The 25,961-nt window shown below is 36.6% G+C and overlaps 1 protein-coding gene and 1 non-coding gene across 7 annotated transcripts in view; both read right to left on the reverse strand.

Moving 5' to 3' along the window:
• Positions 1–25,961, reverse strand: part of ROBO1 (roundabout guidance receptor 1) — a 1,187,644-nt gene that overhangs the window by 296,772 nt on the left and 864,911 nt on the right. The window lies entirely within an intron of this gene.
• On the reverse strand, positions 13,933–14,039 carry LOC125089691 (U6 spliceosomal RNA). Its single transcript, XR_007124019.1, has one exon. It is a non-coding gene; the product is annotated as a U6 spliceosomal RNA (small nuclear RNA).

The following is a 25,961-nucleotide window of genomic DNA, read 5'->3' on the forward strand; positions in this document are numbered from 1 at the left end:
ATATTGCTTGCATAAGAAATATAATGGGTAGGGGAGACATCCACATTCATGTCTTCCAGCCCACCATTTCATTACGCCATGACAATCAAGACCACAGCAGATGCCACACCTGAAGATATTAGGAAGTTAATTAACCAATGGAATATCATCAGGGACTTCCATTCAGCCAATAAAAACAATAATGTAAAGTTCACTCAGCCTAGAGGCAGCCAAAGTTTTATACAACTCCTCAACATTGACAGAGAAAAAAAAAAATTGATAATGGATTGGGAATACAGCCTGAAGAAATTTTACTTTAAAATATAGTAAATAGAAAAGAGAAGCAATGTAAAATATTAAAAACTTACTAATTATAGATAATTTCTGGTATCCAGTAGGGATTTTTGAAATAATGCCATTTATTTTAAAATGCTCTTTTAAATTGTCAGAAAGCTTTTAAAATTATTTTTGACTAAAATCAAGAGGGAAATTTGACTACAATGGGAGTAATGTATCCTTCTCTAACAGGAATGATTTAAATCTGTGAAAAGTGAGGCCTGACAGGCATAAATTGGCTCCTGTCTTTTGATATTTAGAAGATGCATTAGCTCTCTCCTCTTGACAGAATACAGTATTCCATAGGTAGATTAGACCCCGTCAAATGTCTACACTAATAACATTTGTGATTGCCCATCTTTCCATTACAAGTGGCCACTTTCTCCATTGTTTTCTTTCTGTCATTTACTGCTGGGGGGTGGGGGGCAGGGAAAGAAAAATCGGTTTGATGAAGTATAAGGGCCCTTTATAGTTCTCTCCAAAAAATTATAACTTCTTTTCTTATACTAGACTCCAAGTCCATCTCACATTCTAGAATCCTTGATAAACAACCAGCCTATAAAGCAAGAGAACACAGGCAATCACTTAGTCCTACCAATCCATGACCACTTGATATTCAGGCATCTTTGATGATTTTCAAAGCTATTATAAGAGCAAAATATTTTCTATGCTCAATGAAATAAATATTTAGGATTTTATAAAAAGCCTTAAATAAGTGAAATAAAATGCATGTAACACTTTTAATGCAGGCTGAACAGGAGCTGTATTTAAACATGCAAGTGATATTTGAAATCAAAGAATAATTCTGGTCTATATTGGTCAAAGAATTCACTTAACCATAGTACTATCTCCACAGAAAATAAATCCCCTCCTGGTTTACAAAGATCAGGTGATAAGATTTTTTAAAAATCTAAACTGATCTATTTTGCTGTATCCTTGCTGGCTTCAGGGCACAGGGAATAACTTTTCATGTAACAAAGCTTTCCTTTTGTGTTTTCTTAAGAAGGCAAATAATACAAATTTTCTGCCAAAGGGAAAAATATTAAACTCATATCTATTAGTATACTCTTTCTCATATAGTCTTGTATTCCAACCTAGAGAGCTTTATTTTCCCTGTAGTTAATTTTCTCTTACTCCTAAGTCACAGAAAGATGTAATTATGGCCAAATAGGAAAAGATTTTGAAAATGACTCACTTATACATACAGGGTTCAAGGACTACTCTCACAAAGAAAGAGGTATCCATAATTTAGTGAGGCAGAAACATAACCATCTTCTTTATACACAAATAAATAAGTAAAAATCATAAATATAATTAATGTATGCTGCTTTATATTAAAATAATCTTCACAGAGGTACCTTCTTTGGAATCCTCTTTTAGAATTTCAAATCCCACACACATCACATACCATAAATATTATTGTTTTTTCAATTTAGCCAACAGAAAATGTTAGCTACTGAACAATTACTTTCTCCAGATGTCTACTTTACTTTTGGAAGTTTGTCTCGCAACACACCCATTCCCAACACCTGCCTTCCAGCTTAACTTCAAAGGGGTGTTTCATATAAAAGCATCTGAGAGGAAAAAAAAATCCGACACCACACTTGTTTGAGTCTCCACTGGAAAAAAAAAAAAAAAAAAAAAAAAAAAAAGAACAGAAGAAGCAAATATATATTTATTTCTTTAAAGAATGAGACAATTAAAAAAAAAGTTTAGAAGTGTACCTTGCAATGACTCTTGATTATCTTAGACCATATGATAAAAGAATTAAATAGGAGAGAATGGACTATATTGTCTTGGTTGAAATTCAGGCTCTGTCACATAGCAATCTCGTGATTTTTGGGTAAGTGAATTTATCATGCTGAGGGTAATGACCTCATCTATAAAATGGGAGCAAAGATTTTATTTACCTCAGAGGACTGTTTTATGAAATAACAGTGATCACATATGAAGCATTCGTAACAGGGCCTGACACAGGGCACTCAATAAATGTTAGGTGATGTGAGTATAATTATATTGGTTAGATGATTACGATTATTGTTTTTAGTGTATATATACATTATGTAGGCATATATGTTTATGTGTGCTTCTATGTGTGTGTACATATATATGTGAGATATATATATATATATATATATCATATATATCTCATACCTAAAGAGCATGAATCTGTTCAATAGGTTTAACTTCACTCTCCCAAAATTCTTAAGTGCTGATAAAATTAATTAAATGGCAATACTGAATGGAACATATAATCCATTTCACAAACATTTATGTACCATGACATTAATCCATTGTAAATATTCCCCACAGCTAGTACGTCAAACAGCTTATGACACTGCAACCAAATTTTAGTTTTTCTTCTAACCCTCAAGACTATCCCTGACAAAGTTGGAACTGAGGCAAGAACCAAACAAACAAAAGTCTCCAAACATCAGTAGCTCATCCTTCACCCAAATTTTATTTATGTCCATGGGGAATTGGGGCTGGGAAAATGAGCTCCCAAAGTAGCTCAGCATGCCATGCTCTTAGGAAATGTGGGAGCAAACTGGAAAATGACAATCATCCAAGAGAACTCACAGTAGGACGGGCTTCAGTACACACCTATTCACACAAACACACAGACTCATAGACATACACACACCCTACATCTTGTGGCTTCCCTAGTATTAGAATTCAGCGAAACGATAGACCACAACAATTAATATTTTATGTAAAACAGAAATTCCTCTATTAATATATAGAAATAGATTATATAGAAATAAATGTTATTATTTATATTATTATATATTTTATTATTTATATTATTATTATATTATCATTATAAAAATAAATAGAAATTAACAGAAATTCTATTTTCTATTTTATGTAATTTCTTCACATGATTTATTACATAAAAATTTCTATTTTATTTAAATGTGGTCATCTCTATTCACCAATTCATTCTCTCAGTTGTTAAACTAATAAAAACAATACCTATTATAACAGGAACTATAACTCAAGTTTGCTTTCAAATAAGCCCAATCCCATTCTTTTCAACTGAGGAATCAATTACTATGATGTAAATACTAAAGTCATATTTGCTTAGGGCCTTATTTCTATATAAGCCCCTAAGTTGCTTCTGCATATTTAAAAGTAATTAAAGCATAAGGATGATGTGGGAAGAAGAATACAAGTTTCTGTTTAAACTAAAAATATTAAAGTATGAGATTATACTTTGTCATTACTTATGAATTGACCTGACTTGACTTTACTACTTCTGTCTAAAGGAGCCCTAAGGGACTATTTTTATTTTCCCGGAAAATGATTAGGTAGCCACTACATGAACCCTTCTGTTTCTGCCTTCATCCACTCTACCTCTGGAATCTAAGGCAATACTGAGACAGTTAAACGGGAAGGGTGGGTGGGGGGATGGAGATGAGAGAAAGAGATCTCAAACATTAAAACTCTGTTGTTGCTAGCTAGCACTAAATAAATGGATGAGTGAGCACACCTGGGGCAGGAGACGCATTATAGAGACAGCAGTGCACAGATGCACTCACTATGAAAAAGGTCCAATATTTCATACTTCAGTGTGTGCTAATATTCGCACAAATCTTCAAGAGAAGTAGTGGTACTCAGTTTTAGATAAACAGACTGAGCTCTGGTGAAGTAAGACAACTCGCCAACGCTTACACAAACAGGTAAGTTGTTGGAGGCAGGATTGGGATTTGAGATTGTCTGACCGACTTCAAAGCCAGTGCTTTCATAACTGTGATAGATTGCCTTCTACCGCTAATGGCATGACTGTCAAGACTAGGTATGATTGTTGAACAAGTCAACATCATTTTAGTCAACGTGGAAAAATGTTATAAATGTGGAGGGGAGGGTGTTTTGTTTTGGGTTTTTTTAAATTTTGCCTTGTTTTGTTTTTGCTTTCTGCTTATTTCTCTGTTTTGTTTTAGACACAGAATATCACTAACAAGAACAGTCTTATTCTTGAATCCTGAGGTCCTCCCTGCCACATTAGGTCTTGTCTGACAATCATTATCAATAGACCAGCTGTCCAACGTTGCTCATAAAATAGTTCCTAATTCACACAGAATCGCTTGCCCTGAACCCCTCTCTCCTGTCTTCCTTAAAAAGCATATGTCACAGCTGCATTTCAGCCTGGCTCAAGTAGTGCCTCATCTGTGAGCCATCTCAATGGACAACTAACATTTTGAAGTGCACACAACGTGGGACCCATAGTGCCTTACTGTTAATTAAAACCATCCTGACAGCCATGGACTTGGCCTTTATGATCAGCTTCTCTCCATGTTTGCCGAGTTGAGTCAACACATCTGCACCTGTAGGCTGGCTCAAGATGAATCAAATGTGAAAACTGAAGTGATCCTTGAAAAACAGGAGGGTCGGACTCCTTTTTCCTAAGATAAGCAATTCTCCTGTACCAAATGCGTATGCATACGTTCAGTCCAATCCTTGGAACATCACTATTATTGCTAACAAAGGAACGTCAGACAGCTGTTCTCAAATGATCTGGGTCAGAAGCCTTTTGCACCCTTAAAAATTACTGAACACCCCAAATTGTCTTTATTTACAGGACTCCTATTCATTGATGCAATTATGTGAGAAATTTAAATGGAGAAAAATTTAAGATACTTACTACCTTACTTTAAAATAAAGATAACCTTATTAAATGTCAATATAAATAGTATTTTCATGAAAACAATATTTTCCCAGACAAATAAACACAGTGAAAAGAATGGCATCGTTTGACATTTTCACAGATTTGTTTTTAATGTCTGGTTTAACAAATAGACAGCTGGATGTTACCTATCTACTTTCGCATTCAATCTGTTGCAATACATTATTTTGTTGAAATATATGAAGAAAAAAGGAAGCCTCACAAAGACATCTAGGTAGAAAAGGGAGACGTGTCTTAATAGACTTTTCAAATAATTGTGGATATTTTTCTTTCGTACTACGCCAACAGTTAATGTGTAGTAATTCCTTAAATGTTAGTGGCAATGTGGAATCTGAAACCACAACAACAAACTTTTGGTAATCTAGGAGATCAAGCTATACTGTTTTGCCTTGACCTCTAAATGAATCTTTTACCATGCATGATTTTGACCTTGTGGACTCCCTAAGAGGATCTCTGGACCAAACCTTGAAAATCACTTATGCAAAAAAACAAATACATAACAAAACAAAACACACCCCTGAAAAAAGTATGAATGAGTGAATCTAGCATAGTGACAAGGGAAGATTCAACAATTGTACAAAGAACCTTATAAAAGGATTCAAGATTTCATTTACTTCATAGTAGTAGATTTGTGAGGATTAGAAAAGAGGCCCTCTTGGAGACCTAGCCTTACAAACTTGGGTTCGAGAATAGGGGATCATTTGGACCATAGCCTCCGTTTGCTCCCTTGGCCAGACAGACATTTCACAGTAAACAAAGTATACAACCGTATGTGGCGGTACTAGTTACATTAACGGACAAGGAGCAGCAAAGCACACAGAGTAGAAAAAATGGAAGAAAAACAGATTTGCACTTGTGAGTCACAATTGTCGGATAAAATTCATGTTATTCTCTCTTATTCCTTCACTTCTGCAGTCAATTCATGACAAGTCTGACAGCTAAAAGTTCATAATCGGTAGAAGTAATATCAGGTCCCAGTACATGGCCTTTATTTTATGACCTGGGTATTGGGTGGGGAAAAACAGGTACAGAGAAAAATTCAAAATGAAAGAAACCCAATTGTTAAATCATAATAGTAAGAGCTTTTTTTTTAAAAAGTGTGCAATTCCCTTCACTTAAAAGAAACAAAAATGATGGGCGCCTGAGTGGCTCAGTGGGTTAAGCCGCTGCCTTCGGCTCAGGTCATGATCTCAGGGTCCTGGGATCGAGGCCCGCATCGGGCTCTCTGCTCAGCGGGGAGCCTGCTTCCCTCTCTCTCTTTCTCTGCCTGCCTCTCCATCTGCTTGTGATCTCTCTCTGTCAAATAAATAAATAAAATCTTTAAAAAAAAAAAAAAAGAAATAAAAATGAAAATTTCTAAGCATTTTGACTTTGTTTCATAAAAAAAGGTACATGTTCCCCAAAGAGAGTGACTTAGGGTCACCTTAATGAGACTATAATGAGAATAAAGTGGAATAAGAGATTCTTAAGAGTATATCTTACAAAACCTGAAGTAGTTTAAAACATTTTTCTTTAAAATTTTATGGGACCACTAATTTAACTTGTTTGCATCAACTAAAGAGTACATCAGTGAAGAAAGATATTTATAACTAAATTAATTTTCATAAAAAATTAATGCCTATCTCATTGCTCTTTAAATTATAATGCCATGCTACAATAATAATAATAATAATAATAATAAATTGTTGGGGGCGTCTGGGTGGCTCAGTTGGTTGGGTGCCTGCCTTCAGTTCAGATCATGATCCCAGGGTCCTAGGATGGAGTCTGCATCTGACTCCCTGCTCAGTGGGGAGCCTACTTCTTCTGCTCCCTCTGCCTGCCACCCCCCCTGCTTGTCCCTTCTCTCTGAAAGAAATGAAGAAAATCTTTAAAAAATGAAAAAATAATAGTAAGTTGTCATGCCATGTGGCAACCATTATCAAATTCAGAACACTCCCTTATTCAATTTATTTATATGTAGTTATAATGAAAATATGACTTTTACCAACATAACCAGATATCCCCAAAACTAGCTATTTCCGACTATATCTGGTGACCAGGGAGCACGGTTCCAAAACTACAGTAATTGCTGAACATCACTGTCTTCAGAGACATGCGCTGGGTGGTATATATGCAAGTTTGCAAAACACAGGGTTTGTAAGTGATGACTCATACATACTGAAGTTTACCAATAGGTCTGAGTTGACATTTAAAACGAACATATTAAATGCTGGTGATGAGCAGAAAAATTACTATATTTGCTACTGATTGTGGTTCTTTTCCCCCTTTCCACTGTCTGAGCTCATTAGAATCACATGCTGTGCAAATCTCTCCCCTTCTCAAAGGCAGACACTATTGCCTCCTTTACGCCATTAGTTAACCTTGAGCTTCACTCTATCAAGAAGCTATGGGCACGGAAGGTACACGCTGCAGCAGTGCTAAGGACAATTTCTATTCCACAGATGGGAAGCGTGCATGAGCTGCACTGAACATTAATCTGCACTCTAGAGCTTGTTAAAATCCTTCTAACAGATTTTTTTGGTTAGCCTTTCAACATAGATACAGTAAAAATGTAAGATGCATTCCATACCTACTCTAAAAAGCCAATTTTAGAGTTTTACTGAAAATGAGCATTAAAACCCCAAAATACAAACATGAAGTTTAAAATAGTTCAAAGATTTGTTTTAATTACAAAAACAATTTAAATTATAGGGATATAGGTGGTAAGGCAGAAAGAAAAATCTACTAAGATCCATGCTTTTCCTCATCACGATGAGTTATGGAACTCTGCATTTCAGGACAGGAAACCAGTGTTTAGCATGAATATCCGTACCTAGATTTCACTAGTCAAATTCAGGTTGGCCCCAGATACATTAGAAATATATTCTTCCTTAAACAGAAAACTACATTCACATTAACTTCGAAACTGTTCAGGAAATCAAACTGAAAATTGTATTTAAAAGCATTTTCAGGGGCACCTGGGTGGCTCAGTGGGTTAAGCCTCTGCCTTCGGCTCAGGTCATGATCTCAGGGTCCTGGGATCAAGTTTTACATCAGCTCCTGGCTCAGCAGGGAGTCTGCTTCTTGCCTTCTCCCTCTCCCTCTGCCCCTCTGCATGGGCTCTCTCTCTCTCAAATAAATAAATAAATCTTTTAAAAATATTAAGTGGTGTCACATATTTATTGTTTATATACATAATATGTGCAAATGTCAAGAGGTATTTGTGTATGTATGTATAAGTTTCTGTGTGTGTGTGTGTTTTACATTTTTATAGCTTTTTTTTTTTTTAACTCCTCAGTAAAAGATTACTTTAAATCAGAGCTACATTCACCTAAGGAATGGCAATTTTGTAGTTTATCCCAAGGAAGAGAAAGTTTCACTCTTTCCAATCCCACTAATACCAAGACTGATTCAAGTCCTAGAAGGGATCAATGAGAATATGAAATGTCATTAGGTAATTCATAAGAGAGTTGAGTAGAGTCAACTATTAAGGAAATCTTGAAGAAAACTCCATTGTAGGAAAAGAGGATTAGGGTAGAGAAAAATGAGGAGAAGAGAGAAATGACAAGTGAGAGAAAATGCCCGTGTTTTCCCTACATCCCCCCTCCCAAATCCACCAAGCAACTGTTTTTACAAAGGTTTGCTCATATTCTACAGCAAACATTCTAGGTATTCCTCTGGGTACTTTCTTCATTACAGTAGAGACGGTAGAGACGGTAGTTTCAAAAGGTGGTAAGTGAAATAGGCTGAAAGAAACATTTAGAAGTATTTTACAGAGCAGACGTTCCCAGCCTGTCCTCTCTGGCCCAGCTTCATCAGCCACACCTGGGAACTCGCCACCAATACAAATTCCCAGGCTCAGTCCCAACCCTGCTAACTGGGCAGATCTGCTCACCCAGAGATCCAGGTTTGAACAAGCAAGCCCAGTGATCGGAGACACACTACAGTTTGAGAACTCCTTTTCCACCCTTGAATCACACCCCAGGGAGAAAGTTGGGTCAGAGATCATTCATTTTGTCATTGCACTAAATAATATGAACGACTACAAAACCATGTAAACAGAAGGAGAAGTTGGCCACTAAAAACCATAGAACCACAGGCATGAAAGTACTTAGAGGAAGTAATAGATAATTAAACCCTTACTTTGAGAAGTTCTGAAATCCAATCTCTGGGAAACAAGTATTGATTTCATGTTTGTAGTTCTGAAGTCTTTTTGTAGTGCATAGTTACATTTTTTTTTTAATGAAACGGATGTAATGTACAAGAGCACCAGCCACAAAATTTACTCAACAGAAATGGAGTGAATAGGTAAAAGAGAGTTCACTTCTAATAAACAAGAATTTAATGCATGTGCCAAACTCCCCCTATCCTATCTCATTCAGTTATTTTGTGAGTACCCTTTCCACTTTTACAGATAGGGGCTAGATTAACTATACTGACTCTGCAGTAGTTGCACTGAGAGATTGAAATGACGCCCCGAAATGATGCCCTGTGTGCTCCTGGAAACTGCTGATCCTGATCTTACTAAAATGAGTAAGAGTGTCATGCACCAGTAACCTGACCTTTAACCTGAGCTTGCCTCTGGGGAATTTTGAGACAGACTAAATCAATTGATATGGCCATTACAATCGAAGGCCCTGTCAAAATTTTTACAGTATTTGAAAGGGGTAATTGGAATCTGAAATGGACTGTAAGCAACACAGAACCCCGGTTCTCACATGCCAGGAATCCAACAGACTTTGATTTCTTCTCTACACGGAATAACAGGAATCAAGCAAAAATGTTCAACGACAATTTCCAAGCAGCTTCCAGTATATGTCAATAATTCTTTCAATGATATAAGAAATGATAGGAGATAAATAACTTTTTTCAAAAATGGCTTTAACAAATATGTCTTGATCCTGTGTACTGTTTTCCCTGAAAACTTCGTAATTTTGGAGAATATGGAACACAGGAAAGAGATCTCTCTTACCTAGTTCAAAGAAAAATATTTTACAGGAGAGCCTGAAGATAATCTTTAATTTTCCATTTAGAAAACAACTAAATTGAAGGTTAAACTTGTCAATTTCAAAAACTAAAATGTAGGCTTTTTTTGTTTGTTTGTTTTGATGTTAGGTCTGGCCCACGAGGTGCTTTTTAGAGTGGACAGGAAAACAGAATGCTTTTTAACATCAGTGTGTGTTTTGAATTATACTAACAAGTGACGTATCAGCTGCGAGGTGAGACTACATTGAAAAAGACTGCTTCAGCTTACAGAAAATACCAGCTGTCTCCACTCTGTGAAGACGGATTACCACCTGTCCTGTTATCTTCCATACACAATACAAGGCACGTTGGCCATTTCAACTAGGATAACTGTACCCATATGTTCTTTAATTCTGGTCTGCATGCTGCCTACCATTAAATTTTCGTAATGGATCATTGTAAATAGGAGATTAGCATGGGAGACAGGGTGTTTAAGCACAGTCTAAGCCCCTGTTTTATTAAACCTCCTTCCTTGTTCTCAAAACCTGTACGAGGGAAAATATTTGTGATAATATCATCAATTTTAGCTAACTAGTAAAGCATCCAAGTGTAAGCAGAAAACAGTGAGTTGCGTGTGTGGTTGTGTTTTTTAAAAGCATAGGAAGTTCGGGCTACATTTCACAATAAATTAAACCATAGGTTGCATTAAAAAAAAATTCATTGGCCTTGAAAATGATCACATACATAATCTGCTAGAAGCAATTTTGCTAGAAATTTCATCCTTTTCTCATCAAAATGTTACACTAGTGAATACACTTGACAAAACAGGAGAAGCACAGATTTTTAAAATATTGTAGCTGAAAAAAGTTACCTATATTTGAAAATTAAAATGTGTATTTAGAATTATGTCAGTTACAATACTAAGTCGTTAGCCAACAAATGGGGATGGATACATAGGATTTCTACTGTGGAATAACCGTGGAGTAAAAAATGGGCTCCAGTATCAAATGCATTTATTTATCTGGTCAGCTTAATAGGTAATCAATAGCATATGAAATGGGATAATCAGATCAGATCCCGAGTTCTGCTTTTAGTGAGAGCAGGGCTCCCTTCAGCTAGATAGAAATCAAACACAAAGTTGTGGCCCTGCTAAGTTTACAGTACATGCTGGGTCAAGTGAGCAATGGGCAGGACACCAGGGCAGTGAGCAGCTGCTTTCTATAGTGATCAATATTTAAGACCTCAATTCAGTAGGATTTGATCCTAATCTAAAACAATGCAAAAAAAACTATAAAAACAGTCTACAGAGTATATTTAAAATCCCAAGCTTCATTTTTTACTAACTAGAAAGAAAAAATAGCCTCAAATATAATCCCTCCATGGTAAATAGTCATAAATTGCAGTCCTGTTGGAGGGAATAATAGATTGATATTTGCAGGTGTATTTAGTCTTACCTTGTTGAGTTCTGATTTATATTAGTCAAATATTTTATTTCTTTCAACTTGTGAAATGCTAGAATTCCTAATTAAACTTTGAAATAAGAAGAATAGGGAGAAGCAAATAGAGATTAAAGGAACACATCACAAAAGCTTTCTTGATTTGCAAAACTTTTCTTAAAGGCAAGCAGAAAGCTATTGTCATGGTTCTAGACAGAGCCCTTTTATGTGCACAGATGGGAAGTACTCCTAGAGAGGGTCATATTTCCTTAGGCTAAAGACCAAGGAAACTTAACTGCCCCAGGCCTGGAGTTTGGTGGTGAGAACAATTCATTCATTGAGCACTAAGATTCAGTAATCAAAGTATGAGGACAAGGGTGTGATTTTCCCCTTCTATAAGGACAAGTGACCACCAATTCAAAGGAAACAAATTCCAGAAGAAAATGGAATCTCCCATATGGGTGAGATTTTTAAATGCATGGTCCCTTATTTATTCACTTTCAAATTTCATTTTGTACAAACTGACTATATAATAAGCCAGAAACATACACCGTGCTTGACAATTTCCAACAGCAGTTTCATACTCTTCAAAAATCACAAAGGATGAAAACTACTCGCATCAAAAATTGAAAAAAAAAAATATGCCAACTGTAGAAATGTACCCAATATTTTTAACATCAACGTTCACAATATAAGAAAATGTATGCACACTTAAAGGTAAGTTACATTATTTTTTTTCAAATAACACTTCACTCAGTGCATGCAATAAGTTTTGTTGAAAGGTTTAATGTTAGTAGGGGCTTGAGGGGCACCTGGGTGACTCAGTCAGTTAAGCGTCTGCCTCTGGCTCAGGTCATCATCTTGGGGTCCTGGGATCCCGCCCCAAGTCGGACTCCCTGCTCAAAAGGGAGTCTGCTTCTCCCTCTCCCTCTCCTCTGCCCCTCCGCTCCTCTTTTTCTTTTTCTCTCTCCCTAAAACAAATGAAATCATTAAAAAAGTGGAGGCTTGGGCGCCTGGGTGGCTCAGTGGGTTAAGCCGCTGCCTTCGGCTCAGGTCATGATCTCAGGGTCCTGGGATCGAGTCCCACATCGGGCTCTCTGCTCAGCAGGGAGCCTGCTTCCCTCTCTCTCTCTGCCTGCCTCTCTGTCTACCTGTGATCTCTGTCTGTCAAATAAATAAATAAAATCTTTAAAAAAAAAAAAAAAAAAAAAAAAAAAGTGGAGGCTTAAGACCAAATGGAAAAACAGTACATATTTCATATACATATGTATCCCATGTCCATTTGACATATGATTTAGACCCATCCTCTATAATTGTTTCTCGGACACTACTACAATTCTCAATGAATGACCAGAAAAATCAATAATATGCATCAATGTCTTTATTAGATGTAACTTGCTTGGTTTTTTAACACTAACCGTGGAAATAGGTGCAATGGCTTACAATATCCCCTTTATGTTACCTATTTAAACTGTACTAAAACATTAGGTAAAAATGAAGAAAATACATTTTAAAGACAAGATATGTAGTGTTTAAAAATGGCAATTTTTATGAAAAATGCCAAATGTGCATAGTGACCATCTCTTCTACTTGAAAATACTTTCCCTTAAAGGATCAACCCAGAAAAATTACAAATAAGCCTGTTCCCTTTTCTCATTATTTTTACCAGATGTTTGTGGTTGAAACAAGACAAAACAGTGACAAACTGGAAGGACAAAAGGGGTATAGAGAATAGGGTTCCCACCATTGCACATGATAGCGGAAAAAAAAAAAAAAAAAGACTATCATCTCTTCTAACAAGGTCAAAATTGGCCTTTAACACTTTGGGCCCCTGGGAACATAATGCTCAAAAATATAGAACTGACAGTAGCCTAAATTCAGACTTAACTCAGAATTATAAAGGTGCCAAATAATAAGAAAAACCTAGAATTTTCTAAAGGATTTTCACAATTCTAAAAATACTTAAAATTCGGGGTAGAAATAGCATTAGGTGTTTCTGATTTTATTCTAAACTACTTCTGTCAAAGGCTCAAAGATTTTTGTATTCAATTTCTATTTCAAATTAATTTCATAATCCTCATGCTTATCTCTAAGCAAAACCACAAGGAAAAATATAGATCAGATTAGTATTGGTTTTTATCTGATATAACATATTTCCACATACAGACTGGTTACTTTTCCCTCCCACATCTTTATTTTATTTATGACATTTTTCTACAGCATAACCCTTAATGAGATACGAGGTTTAATTACTAAAGTACAATTTAGAATATATCCAAAATATCCTTTTAAATATTTGTCTATGGGAAAAACTTAATTTGTAGAACATCACATGGGAATATATTCAGATCATTCTTTTGCCAAAGTGAACTGTTCTAAACGAAAAAGCGTAGAATTGGGTCTATAATATAGTTTATCTAATGCCATTCTCTCTCCCTCTCTCTTTTTTTTTTTTTTTTTTTTGAAGGAGGAATTGGGAATGGATGTTGAATTGGGTGGGTCACTTCACTTACAGAATCTGTCTCCCCACCCACAGATACCAGAGAAGAGTAATATACAGAATATTTTGCGAATTTGTGTTGTCATCCTTAGGCAGGGGCTATGCTAATCTTCTCTGTATCATTCCAATTTTAATACATGCACTGCCACCAAAGTGCCCACTATTTAAATCCCCAAAGTATCAGTCTTGTAACAGTCGTGACTATGAAGGGGTATGGGATTCTAACAACTGGAACCACAATTTCCAGTCTAGTTAAATAGTGCAGATTCCAGGAGTTATTGTCCAGATTATTCAGAGCCTGAACATTCATTACTGGATGGGTTCAGGTATTCTCTTTTTGAGAAAAAAAGAAAAAGAAGAAAGACAGATGTACAAATCAAAGTTTATTTACATCCCCCTTCCTTGAATTAGGCAGAACAAGAAAGCCTCCACTGTGAACTTTATTATATAAGTATTCCTCGAGTAGAATGTTTAAGCATTAGCAAACCAGTTAAAAAATCTGACATTGAAAATGTTCGTCTTGAGTTCTGAAGCTGCATCATTAAATATTCATATCTCAATCATAAGTGATAATGTCCATAGTCATTATGGACAGAATTTCTCTTTTAAAAGACAGAATTTCTCTTTTAAAAGGAAAAAAGGGTATTACTTCTTAGAAAAATAGGTCTCAAGAAAAGATTAAGTTAAATTACACAAATTTTAGGAGGTTTATTTTGCCTTTCATGTCATATTAAATATAAATATAATTTGTTGAGGGTGGTCAACTGACTTGTTTTATGACTAGAAATATGATTAACTTTATAAAATCTGAATTTCCACCATCATTCTTCAGCTACAATAAAGTAAAAAAAGCAAACATATTTAAGCAAAGACTGTTAAAACTCCAGTCTGAAGAAACCCTTAGTCATCCTGAACCTTTAAGCAGGCCTTTGGCATAAACTCAGATCATGTCCCGGTAAGATAATTTCTCTGGGGACATATCATTCACTCAGCTTTGAAGGATTCCCCTTAAACGGATTCATCTGATTCATCTGGCACATTAACAATTCTAATTCAAAGAATCCAAACAAGAAAGCAAGCAAAAAGGAAGTAACTGGTTTTGTTTTGTTTTGTTTTTTCCCAGCGCCAACTCTCAGCTTCCATTCAAAAAATACCTCACTTCTTTATATGCTTTCCTATGTGAGTTCTTACTAATGTTGTTAAGGAGCAGCAGCTACCACAAGACAGAGTCTAGAATTGTTCTGTGACGGTTATATTTCTTTAGGTACACAGCACAGTTCTATTCTGCCCATGGGCTTTCAGCACACATTAACTGATGTTGAGTAATACGTGATAATAAATTAAATATTAAAGCATCACATTGTGAGCACCAAAGTCTGTTGGTAGCAGATTTTTACACATCTATGAAAAGAACACATATATATGATAAACCATTAACAGAAAAATATTATAAAATAATTCTAATTTATTCCTTCTCCTATGATATAAGGTTAAATTATGTTAATGACATTTACATCTATAAATGGAAAAGATATCAGTGAAAACCCCATTTTGCAAAGAGAGATATGTAAATATTTTGGAATGCCTATGGTCCATAAAAGAGGCAGAACATTAAAAGTGATGAGAGAAATGTGTGAAAACCCATGATGGAAGAACAGCTTGGAAAAGTTATTAACCAGAAAAAGTTCTAGCATGTTAAATATGGTAACTTCTTGGTTATTAAATAGGGTTCAATTTAGAGAACTAAAATTAGCTATAAATTTGATGCCTTTAACAATTAAAGATCAGCCATTATCCCTTATTTGACAATATCTGGGTTTTGTTTCACGTAAATTTGCAGCAAACTTTCTTAATTGAGTGTCTGCTTACTCTTCAGGGTATTAAAAAAAAAAAAAAATCACCAGGTAGTCTGCGGTAGGGCAGCCAAAAGAAATAAAACATCAGCTCCATTAGACCCCAATTTATTTCTTGAACTTTACCAGTTCAGACAGCTGATTTTCATTTTTTCATTTATCTTCTCAGATGCCAGAGAGTATACCTGTGAAGTTGGGTACAATATACCTATGCATCCTTCATACTTTTAGGAAACCTGAGGTAGAAAAGAATTCTCAGGGATCCTGAGCTTTCTACCCGTAAACATTCAGATAGGAAAACAGAAGATATTTGGCAATTGTTCTAATTTGGGGATGTAGACCTAATTTTCCACCACATGCTTCTGCAACTAATGCACTCACCATTTCTTCTGGTTCTTTCGGGAGCAGAGGAACATTAACACGTTGACATGATTCTTCATATACTTACAAACACTTTCCCAATTTCAGTGAAAAGGTCAATGATACACTGGCAACATGTTATCTCTGAAACTATCACATCAAGGAAAACTATGACCACTGCCCTCTGACACAAAATTTATGTCATTCAGTGCCATCAATTTGTGTTTGGTTTTCTCGATGGCTATTATACCTGACCTCAGGAGATCATGGTCACCTTCAAGCAGCCCCACGTGAGTCCTCAGAAGTGAAGATTTTGTGCATCCTCCAAACAGAGGAATGCACACATTTCTGGTGTCAGGTAATGCAAGGTCAGACTGAAATACTGGGACTTTCACATCACTGAAGCTTATTAGCCAGAGGTAAGAAACTCCCATTTTTTAAGTTGAAGAATTACATGTTGACTTTGAAAACATAAAACAACACGATTAAGCACAAATTGAGTAGAATCAAAGTAAAAGACCCTAACAGAAAGCTGAACACATCACGAGAACAATCGCATCAATACAAGAGAAAGGGAAGCAGTATGTGTTCACAATGTAACACAAGGTAAGCCAACTCAAGCTTACTGCTTCCCAGCTGTTTACTTAGTGGATTGCCTTGTCAATATCTAGGCTTTAAAAGATTACCTATGCCATGTCAGAAGATTCCACCTATCCATCTCTCCTGGACATACCAGACATGTTCTTTTAAGGGGTCATATTAGGAATGGTTTCTTTACTCAAAGTCACTGTATCTTTTTTTTTTCCAAGTTTTTGTTTAAATTTCAGTTAGTTAACAAACAGTGTAATATTAATTTCAGGAGCCAAGTTTAGTGATTCATCAATTACATATAATACACAGTGCTCATCACAAGTGTCCTCCTTAATACCCATCAGCCATTTAAGCCATCCCTCTCTGCCCACCTCCCTTCCAGCCACCCTCAGTTTTTTTCTCTATAGGTAAGAGTCTGGTTTCTGGTTTGCCTCCCTGTCTCTTTCTCTTCATCTGTTTTTTTTTTTTTTTTCCATCTGTTTTCTTTCTTAAATTCCACAAACGAGTGAAATCATGCGGTGTTTGTCATTCTCTAACTGATGAAGTCAATTTCTTTATATATCACAATAAATTGGGGAAGGTTTGGGTTAAATTTCTTAACCTTATTAAAAATATTAAAGACAAAAAAAAAGAACACTAACCAACTACCAAGTTACCTTCTCATTTTACCTCTTTTCAGGTTTTATTTGGGGAGCAGATTTTTAAATACACTAATCTTAGAATTGTTTAGTTTCTGAATAATGCATAGATATCAAAGCCACAGCTTAATCCTGAATGCAAAATGTATAGCTATTAAACCAACGGACTGTGGCAGAATAAAATTGTAAGATTTTCATGTGTGAAAAGGATTTGCATGTAAAACTTAACATTTTACTGGTTCTTGTCTATAGAGATTACAAAAACAAATAGAATAGAGATTACAAAAACAAATAGAAAAATATAAATGGAAAATGGTACATTTTAGAACCTACTGACTGCCCCATGAACAGTTATTTTACCAAAGGAAGTAAATATATATCATGCTTTGCCGTTATTACGTGAGAAGGTAATTGCCTCGTATAGAAAATGTATTTGTCTTAAGTTTCACATTCATGAATAAGACTCTCTCATGATTAGGAAGTCTCATTAAGTGGGGGAAGCAAAATAGCATAAGGGCTGTGAGCATGGGCAAAGTTATTTAAACTACCTGAGCTTTGATTTCATCTAAAAAAATAAGGGTAATAACAATACTTACTTCATTGAGTTTTTGTGAGTATTAAGTAAATTAATAAATGTAAATCAGTGTTGGGCACATAGTGCATACTCAGAACTACTGCTTATTACTGTAATTAACATAGCCTTCCACCTCAACTTCTTCCTCAAATTAAAAAACAAACAAACTTAGATTATATTCTATAATATGGTTTTACTAAGGGCCAATTTATCCCACTAAGTTAAATATAAAGTAGAAATAAGTAATGTTAGCTTGAATATTAAAATTCAATATTCTTCTTCCTCTGGGTCTGTTCAGAATTTCAGTGGCGATATTCCATATACATAAACACAATTTCCATTGCTAAGTACTCTCTCTATGGTGCTTAAAAAGCTTCCAAACAGCCAGGAATGTACTTAAGGAGTTTGATTAGCCCCTTATGCCAGATAAATGAACAGTTTCTGTAAACATTAAGTGAAATACGGGTCATTTTGAAATGAGAGATTCTCTGTAGTATAATAAATGTCCCAAATGGAATGTCTCTAAAATAATAGGATTTTGTTCTCAAAATAAGTCCACCTTTGAAAAAGTCAGAATTTTCCAGACATAAGTATAAAAAGAAAAAGGTTATCAGTGGCAGAATACGAACGGGCGTGTTTACATGCAAAATTTGGGACAGTTCACTTGCACACTTTTTTTTTTTTAAAGATTTTATTTATTTGACAGAGAGAGAGAGATCACAAGTAGGCAGAGAGGCAGGCAGAGAGAGAGAGGGAAGCAGGTTCCCGGCTGAGGAGAGAGCCTGATGTGGGGCTCGATCCCAGGACCCTGAGATCATGACCTGAGCCGAAGGCAGAGGCTTTAACCCACTGAGCCACCCAGACGCCCCCACTTGCACACTTTTTAACAAGGAACAACATCTGGCATCAACAGTCAAATCTGCCAAACAACTAATACAGAAAGGGAAGACACAGCACCTAGACAAAAGCAGAAAGGAGTTTTAGCCATCTAATGAATTAAATATGTAAAAGACTAACTAGATTTCCATTGAATTAAAGGCACAAAAGGCTAGTGAACAGAAGAAATGCTGTGAGAATATAACCTAAAACTAAGGCCAGGGTGCCTGGGTGGCTCAGTGGGTTAAGCTGTTGCCTTAGGCTCAGGTCATGATCTCAGGGTCCTGGGATCGAGTCCCGCATGGAGCTTTCTGTTCAGCAGGGAGCCTGCTTCCCTCTCTCTCTCTGCCTACTTGTGATCTCTGTCAAATAAATAAATAAAATCTTAAAAACAACAACAACAGGGGCGCCTGGGTGTCTCAGTGGGTTAAAGCCTCTGCCTTTGGCTCAGGTCATGATCTCAGGGTCCTGGGATCGAGCCTGCATCAGGCTCTCTGCTCAGCAAGGAGCCTGCTTCCTCCTTTCTCTGCCTGCCTCTCCGCCTACTTGTGATCTGTCAAATAAATAAATAAAATCTTTAAAAACAAAAAGAACAACAACAAAAAACAAACAACAACAAAAACAAACAACAACAACAAACTAAGACCAAAGCTGGCCTTCAGAAATAAAGACCTTGGGGCGCCTGGGTGGCTCAGTGGGTTAAGCTGTTGCCTTCGGCTCAGGTCATGATCTCAGGGTCCTGGGATCGAGTCCCACATCGGGCTCTCTGCTCAGCAAGAAGCCTGCTTCCCTCTCTCTCTCTCTCTGCCTGCCTCTCCGTCTACTTGTGATCTCTTTCTGTCAAATAAATAAATAAAATCTTAAAAAAAAAAAAAAAGAAAGAAATAAAGACCAAATAACATCCCTGACAGAAACATTCTTCCACCTTCACATCACCAAGCAGAAATGTCGGGGGAAACAGAAGAAAGCATCTTCTTCTTCCTTTTTTTTTTTTTTTTTTTTAGATTTTATTTTTAAGTAATATCTACACCCAATGTGGGGATCAAACTCACAACACCAGTATCAAGAGTAGCACACTCCTCCAAGTGCGCCCCTTCTGAAAGACATGCCCCTTCTGAAAATGGGCTTAACATTCCTGGCAAATATGACAATGCCCTACACTTACTCACTAGTTCACCCTAGCCACACAAATCTGTATGTCCAGGCTAAAAAAAACTGAAGAATGTCAATTAAAAAAAAAAAAAACCCACAAAATTTCAAGAAAAAGCATAATTTTGAATAAAGTTTCATAGAAATGGTCAACAGAGCAAATTAAATTTAAAACCCTCTCCCTCTCCTTCCTCTTCCTCTCCCCCTCTCCTCTCTTTCTTTCAGATACTAAGGTTGTACAGCTTTGCAAAAGCATAAGAAATATCAGAAGTTCTGAAGACATCATTGATTAGTTAATAAAGATAACCCCCTTCTATCTGTACAATGCCTATCTCTGACCCATCCAAATTACTTTCCAATAGTTAACCAATTATGCAATTATTATGTAAGATAGCAAATAGCATTGCCTATTCGTAGATAATTAAGTCACAGAGGTTAGGAGGTACCATCAAGTCCTTAGGCAAGTCCCAGAAAATCAATTTCAAGCATTAAACTTATAGAACACTCATTCAGCAGGCACTTCAGAGACTTGCTAGGCACGGTTTTAGATCAGCAGTGATAGTGACGAGCTCCTTATCCTCATGCAGCACTCAGAGCAAGAAGGGAAATCAATGGTCAACAAGTATCTATCATTAGTCACATGATTCTAGCCCTGGCTTGTTTTTTGTTTGTTTGTTTCTTTGTTTGGGTTTTTTGCACGTCACATTGCTAAAATGGAAAAGGACTGGACTAAGATCCCCTTTTCCCAGATGGTGTACACAGCACTGTAGGGTTATCTATGGATGGAGTCCATGTTCTTGAGCTGATTGGGCGAGTAAGCTCTGGGAGACATGTTTAACTCTATTCTAAAGCAGCCCCCTCCTTTGTACCAAATCAAAAGCCTATTAAAGGGAGAAAAGATAATGGAATTGGAAATGGGGGATAAGACAGAACCACTTGTTCTAGAAGAAATTAATCCTCTTTCAAGCCATGTCTTCTGCTCATCAACTTAAGTTGTCTAAGAGACGTGCTCTTCTTGGTCCTTGGCCCCTTCACCTGCATGAGCATCAGGAACTCAGTACGGTTCATTGTGAATTGATTGCCCGGGTCCTCCGATATGAGAATGATACAAACAGTCCCATGAGGTAGGGACTTGACCTGTTTTCTGGGGTTTTAGTCACTTATATTTTCAAACTGGTAAATATTTACAACAGCTACATGGTATATATTTCATAGTATAGGAAGGTGAGGGGGATGATTTTTAATTTCTTTTTTTTTTTTAAAGATTTTATTTATTTATTTGAGAGAGAGGCAGTGAGAGAGAGCATGAGCGAGGAGAAGGTCAGAGGGAGAAGCAGACTCCCATGGAGCTGGGAGCCCGATATGGGATTCGATCCCGGGACTCCGGGACCATGACCTGAGCCGAAGGCAGTCGTCCAACCAACTGAGCCACCCAGGCGTCCCGGGGATGATTTTTAATTTAATCAACTCTGTTACTAAGCCAAAAAAAAAAAAAAAAAAAGAAATTCTATTTACACATTATAAAATATGTTATTTTATAAATTAAGGAAATGATGCTTGGAATAATAAAATAGGGAGTGATTATGAAGACATGTATACTCAAGCTTTCTAACGTACACTTAGCATCTTAAAATGTGACATAGTTACATCTAAACTTGAATGTGTAAAATAATTTCAAATTAAATATTAATCAAAGGTACGATTCTACCAAATCAATTTCATGCATCGCCATTTTGAAGGATGAAGGCAAACTGAAGTATAAATTATTTATAAGAAAAAATAACCCGGGGCGCCTGGGTGGCTCAGTGGGTTAAGCCGCTGCCTTCGGCTCAGGTCATGATCTCGGGGTCCTGGGATCGAGTCCCGCATCGGGCTCTCTGCTCAGCGGGGAGCCTGCTCCCTCCTTTCTCTCCGCCTGCTCCCTCCTCTCTCTCCGCCTGCCTCTCTCTCTACTTGTGATCTCTCTCTGTCAAATAAATAAATAAAATCTTTAAAAAAAAAAAAAATAATAACCCACAATAACATAGAGCTAATTAACACAGTAACTGTAGCATTTCAGAGCAAGAATAGAGGAAGAGGGTTTCTTTGTTCATATTTTTCCTAGCCAAAATTTCATGAATAAATCATATGTCTCAACCCTATGTTTAATAATCTAAAGAAGATTTGAATCTGGCATTTTTTTTCAAAACATTAAAAAAGAACTTTAGCTGAATCCATAGTAGCATATAAAAATATTTCCTCAATTTGGATGTGTGTGTAGGAGTTTGACTGTGTGTGTACACTTTCTGACTTCAGCAAAAATCCTTTTAAAACTGGAACCACTTTAGTGCAGCCACTATGGAAAACAGTATGGAGGTTTCTCAAAAAATTAAAAATAAAACAACAGCAATTCAAATTCCAGGTATTTTTGAAGGAAATGAAATTGCTACCTCAAAAATTATCTGCACTCCTATGTTCACTTCAGCATTATTTACAACAGCCAAGACATGGAAACAAGCTATGAATGAACAAATAAAATAAATACTGTGTGTGTGTGTGTGTGTGTGTGTGTGTGTGTATTTCCACGCACAGGCAATGGAATATTACTCAGCCATAAAACGGAGGGAAATCCTGTCATATGCAACATCATGGATAGATCTTGAGGGCATTATGTTAAGGGAAATAGATCAGACAGAGAAAGACCAACCAAACTCACAAGATATAGGGAACGGATTAAGGGGTACTAGAGATGGGATGAGGGCAGAGGGTGGGGGAAATTAGATGAAGCTGGTCAAAAACTATAAACCTCCAGTTATTAGATAAGTCAGTCCTAGGAACGTAAGTTACAGCATGATGACTACAGTGACCAACACTGTATTGCATATTTGAAAGTTGCTAAGGGAGTAGATCTTAAAAGTCCTCATCATAAGTGGGGCATCTGGGTGGCTCAGTGGGTTAAGTATCCACCTTTGGGTCAGGTCATGATCTCAGGGTCCTGGGATTGAGCCCCATATCTGGCTCCCTGCTCAGCAGGGAGCCTGCTTCTCCCTCTGTCTCTGCCTCTCCACCTGCTTGTGCTCTCTCTCTCTGAAATAAAATCTTTTTTAAAAGTCACAAGAAAAAAATAATAATTATATGCAGTGAAAGATGCAAGCTAAGCTTATTGTGGTAAATATTTTGCAATACAGACATGTATCAAATCATTATGTGTATACCTAAAAGTAATAAAATTTTATATGTCCATTATATCTTAATAAAATTGGTTAATTAATTAAATTGAAACCATTTCACTTAAATTAGCATTCTTTCTATCCATCCCTTAGTAGCACTGTTACGGCTTAGAAAACGGTTATCAGCATAACTGAGTCAGTCAAAAGAAGTACCAACGTAGAGGACTGTGTCCTTCTAGAATCTAGGCTTTACGTCTTGCTGTAAGAAAAAGCAGAAAGGATGTTCTAAAATTTTAAAATATTTAACATGTCTTTTATATTTACATGAAAACTATATTTTTTAATTGTCTTATTAAATCTTCATAGCAATGATTTTATTTTTAAATCTAACATTAGAAGAGAAAAATCTGAATTCTAAAGTTTTTGGAAGGATTCTCTGTGATCACGCTTCATAACTGATGTTCAAGCTGTGTATGTTAGATTATAATGGAATAAAATTTTACAGCATACATTGAAATATAAATGTTAATGAATAGTTCATTCCATGAAGCTTATCTAACAGTGTAGGGGAAAAAATGATGCTCATTTCTACTGAAGTAGAAATACTCATTTCTTTTTCAATATCCCTGTACAGTATCCACTATTTAGTATAAATGCCAAAACTTCCTATCATTTTTTTAAAGTATATTAAACTTCATAGTCTGAGCTAGTGATCAGAATATGGTATTAAATAGATGAATGTTGTACTTGAAACTTTTCTGAAAAATTAGCTGAGATGTATAATCATAGACTTGACTTGTCAGTGGAGTTGATTCTAGGGAAAAAAAGTTTCTGAATGGGGGGGGGGGGGAGAGTGAGGCATAAAACACACCAAGCTAAAAATACAGATAACCTGTGTAATTGCCCATTAGCACCTTTGGATATAAGGAAAAGCTTTTCCTCATTATTGTTTGTTGGTTGGTGGGGATCATTATATAGAATTGTTTACTGATGGACATTTAGTAATAACACACCGTCTGTGACCTGTACTAAGTACTACAAGTTATATAGTCTTTAGAATTAAGTGGGAAATATCAAAAATCCAATTACAATACAGCGGTTACGGACTATGATAAAGGAATATAGGGAGGTGTACGATTAACCTTGATGTGACAGTGGAAAGGGTAGGATACACAGAAAAGGAGGCTCAGAATAAAGGATGGTTCTTCTGAGCTCTGAAACAATAAATACATTTTTCCAGACCGAAGGGATAGGATAAGGAGAGCGTGAGTTCTAGGTCACGAGGCCAGGATCGCACTAATCCCTGCCCATCATTTTCAAGAGTTTAGACTTCAGGGACATTCAAGGAGCTCTGAATGAGCGATAAAGAGTGATTCTTACAAGTAATTTTAGAGTTTAGACTTGGGGATCATGGGTGGTGCAGCTGGTTAAGTGTCCGCTTTTGGCTCAGGTCATGATCCTGGGGTCCTGGGATAGAGCCCCAAGCTGGGTTCCCTGCTCAGTGGGGAGTCTGCTTCTCCCTCTCCTTCTGCCCCTCTCCCCACATGCTGCATGCATGTGTTCTCTCTCTGACTCTCTCTCAAATAAGTAAAATCTTTAAAAAAAAAAAAAAAAAACAGAGTTTAAACTTTAATGGCACTGAGAATCTGTGAGTGAGCAATCAAGAGGGACAGACGAGATTTTCACTTGCAAAAGAGTATTACAGTTATCTAGGTGAGAAATGATGGTGACACTAATTAGAATAAAAGTGGGGGGGTGGAGATAAGTGAAGATATTCTTAAGCTATTCAGGACAAATCATAAGCAAGACCTAGGATCAACTGATGTGAACAGATGGAAAGAATGGAAGAAAAAATTAATCTCATGTTTCTGGGTGGGAAGGCTGGCTGGATGGCAGTAGCCTTTTCATAGCTGGGAAAAAAACAGAGGAAAGGCAGGGATGGAAAGGACAATGGTCAGTCTCATATTGGACATTTGAGCTAAGGTACTACGGGGACCTCTGAATGGAGCTGGGTGTAGAGATCCAGTCCAGAGATAAGAGAACAGGGAGTAAATCTGGAAAATAGTTCTTCCTGAATCCAAAGACGTAGGTGTGGTCACCCAGGGTAAGCCACAGAGTAAAAACAGAAGAGATCCTCCAGGATCTTGAATATTTCAGCGATAAGCCAAGACCCAGCCAGACAAATAAGAAGAAAATCAATAGCACGTAGGTAGTGGACCTTGCTAGTTGCCTACTAAACATACCTTCTCTGTTCTTCTTTTCAACAAATACCAAATTTTGTTTGGGGAAGAAATGGGTTGGTTAAAAACATCTCTCCTTGCTACAAAGAAAACAATGGTCTTCAAAGTGCAGTCACTTGCCCCCAGGATAGCAAACCAAGATTTAGTTGCAGTTTCAACCTCTCCAGGAATGGAAATCTAAGCCAATAAACCTGAAATTTTCTGGTCAGCACCAATGATGTAATCTGGTACAGGGACCTGCTCTATTCCTCAAAGGAAGATGAGGTAATGTATATGATGAGACCCCCTAACACTCTCCTTAATGAAAGGTGACCTTGCCAGAAACAATCCTTCCTTTATTTTTGCTGATAACTATTGGCCCCACCCTCCTTCCTATAAAAACCTTCCATTTGTTGTTACAACTCCTAGGGGCATCTCTCTACTTGCCATGTGGGATGTTTCCTGATTCATGAATCACTTAGTAAAGTCAATTAGATCTTCACATTTACTCCCTTGAGTTTTGTTTTTTAACACCACACATCTTTGCAACTACAGCTGGCCATGTGACATAGTTCCAGCCAAGGTAATGTAACAGAATTCTACCCGGTGACAGTTCCAGAAATTTATTGTTGTCCTGATTTTTTTTTTTTTAAGGGTGACGGGAGCTGCT

Source organism: Lutra lutra, chromosome 1 (genome assembly GCF_902655055.1).
Source record: "Lutra lutra chromosome 1, mLutLut1.2, whole genome shotgun sequence".
Taxonomy (NCBI): Eukaryota; Metazoa; Chordata; class Mammalia; order Carnivora; family Mustelidae; genus Lutra; species Lutra lutra.